This window comes from Octodon degus, unplaced genomic scaffold (genome assembly GCF_000260255.1).
Source record: "Octodon degus isolate 3935 unplaced genomic scaffold, OctDeg1.0 scaffold00013, whole genome shotgun sequence".
In the NCBI taxonomy this organism is placed as follows: domain Eukaryota; kingdom Metazoa; phylum Chordata; class Mammalia; order Rodentia; family Octodontidae; genus Octodon; species Octodon degus.
Genome location: NW_004524589.1, coordinates 3023741 through 3025830, shown reverse-complemented (window position 1 = coordinate 3025830; position 2090 = coordinate 3023741). Strand labels below are relative to the sequence as shown.

Genomic DNA, 2090 nt, shown 5'->3' with positions numbered 1-2090 from the left:
TCTCCACGGTGAGGCAGGCAGGTGTCCAGATCTGCAGTGCCTGCTGGAAACTGTACTGCCTTGCACATGGAATCTATCCTGATGGTCAGATGCCTAGTGACAAAACCATTGGTGGCACGGATGACTGGTTCGCCACGTTCTTCAGTGACACTCGGCTGGCAAGCACATGCCCAGAGCAGTGCTTGTGGACCTGGAGCCCACAGTGGTAGATGGAGTGCGCACAGGGACCTACCGGCAGCTCTTCCACCCGGAGCAGCTGATCACAGGGAAGGAAGATGCAGCTAGTAATGATGCCAGAGGCCATCACACCATTGGCAAGGAGATCGTGGACCTGGTCCTGGATCCCGCATCCGCAAGCTGGGGGATGTGTGCACAGGCCTGCAGGGCTTCCGCATCTTCCACAGCTTTGGAGGCAGCACTGGCTCTGGGTTCGCGGCTCTGCTCATGGAGGGCTCTCGGTGGACTCCGCCAAGAAGTCCAAGCTGGAATTTGGCATTTACCCAGCCCCCCAGGTATCCATAACTGTCGTGTAACCCTACAACTCCATCCTGACCACGCACACGACCTTGGAACACTCGGACTGTGCCTTCATAGTGAACAACGAAGCCATCTATGACATCTGTCGAAGCAACCTGGACATCGAGCACCCCACCTAAACCAACCTCAGTCGTCTGATCGGGCGGATCATGTCCTCCATCACGGCCTCCCTGAGCTTCGACAGGGCCCTGAGTGTGGACTTCACAGAGTTCCAGACCAATCAGTTGCCATAGCCCCGCATCCACTTCCCCCTGGCCACCTACGCCCCGGTCATCTCTGCCGAGAAGGCCTACCATGAGCAGCTGTCCGTGGCCGAGATCACCAACGCTTGCTTTGAGCCAGCCAATCAGATGGTCAAGTGTGACTCTCGCCATGGCCAAGTACATGGCCTGCTGCATGTTGCACAGGGGAGACGTGGTTCCCGAAGACGTCAGCACTGCCTATTGCCACCATCAAGACCAAGTGCACCATCCAGTTTGTGGACTGGTGCCCGACTGGATTCAACGTGGGCATTAACTGCCAGCCCCGACCGTGGTCCCAGGGGGAGACCTGGCCAAGGTGCAGCAGGCCGTGCGCACGCGGAGCAACACCACCGCCATCGCTGAGGCCCGGGCCGGCCTGGACCACAAGTTCGATCTCATACGCCAAGCGGGCCTTTGTGCACTGGTCCGTGGGAGAAGGCATGGAGGAAGGGGAGTTCTCTGAGGCTAGGGAGGATCTGGCAGCGCTGGAGAAGCATTATGAGGAGGTGGGCGCGGATTCCGTGGAAGCAGAGGCTGACGAAGGGGAAGAATACTGAGTAGGCCGAGCAGCTGGCTACTCTTCCTTAACTTTCCCCTCACATGCACTATTTACCATTACAGAATGTACCTATTAAAGTTCCTGTATTGAAGCATTAAAAGAATTAAATAAAAAATTTTCAGACACATTAATTAAAATAGCACATTAATAAAAATAGCTTTTAAGATATTTTTCAAACACATTAATAAAAATAAAAAACACATGAATTAAAACTTGTGAATAAACAATAAGCATAATTAAAGTAATTTTCAGAAACATTTATACAAAATATTAAAAATTTGGACACAATAGTAATAATAAATTTCAGACACATTAATGAAATTTACACATGTCGCTAAAATAAAAATAAAAATTACTCTCAATTGCCTCTAAACTCTTAGAACTAAAAGTAGAATATGTTTGGACAGTAGAATATTTAATAGATATACTTGGACAGTAGAATATTTAATAGATACAGTTTTGATATTTGTTTTTAATTATAAATTATATAAAACATATATGTTTAAGTTTCTATTTAAAATCATTTGTAAGGGAAATTCCACAATGCTGGTTAAAAAAACAGAATTGTAATACTCCAACACACTCTAATACTTAGCACTTTCAGTTCAGATAAACTTTTCCTTTTGTTTGTTTTGTTTATATGAGACTTTTCCTGTCCCTTTCTTTTATCTCATTTTTTTTCCTTAAAGTCCTCAAAAGCCAGTGAAGCAAACTTAGCCAAAAACAAACAAACATAGATATAGATATAGATA

General features: G+C 46.7%; 1 pseudogene; it reads left to right on the top strand.

The window, feature by feature from the left end:
• Positions 1–20: 20 nt before the first annotated feature.
• Positions 21–1336, top strand: LOC101574311 (annotated as a pseudogene).
• The last annotated feature ends 754 nt before the right edge of the window (positions 1337–2090 follow it).